The sequence below is a fragment of the Microtus ochrogaster genome, unplaced genomic scaffold (assembly GCF_000317375.1).
Source record: "Microtus ochrogaster isolate Prairie Vole_2 unplaced genomic scaffold, MicOch1.0 UNK5, whole genome shotgun sequence".
NCBI classification, from domain to species: Eukaryota; Metazoa; Chordata; class Mammalia; order Rodentia; family Cricetidae; genus Microtus; species Microtus ochrogaster.
In genome coordinates this window covers 2,623,072-2,623,399 of record NW_004949103.1, presented here as the reverse complement: position 1 = coordinate 2,623,399, position 328 = coordinate 2,623,072, and positions in this window count along the sequence as shown.

The window sequence follows — 328 nt, the reverse complement described above, 5'->3', positions numbered from 1 at the left end:
GAAGCCTGTGAGGGAAAGCGGGGGAGTAAAGGGGGGGGTGCTTGTATGTGGGGTTCTCTGCTTTGGTGGGAGTCATCGACCCAGGCGCCGGTTCTCAGGACCTGGTAAAGCTTCACAGTCTCAGATCCCCAGGTCGGCCTCCTGCCCTTTTCGCCTCCTGCTCCCCCACCCACCGCATGAGGGCGGCGCCCCGGCGCGCTGATGTAATCCCGGCGCCTGGGCGGAAGGATATGGAACGCGGCGCTGGCTGGCGGGGCGCTGAGGCCGTTGCCAGGTAACGCAGCGGAGCCGCGGCCGCGCACCGCCTCCCGCCCTCCGCCGCCAGGCG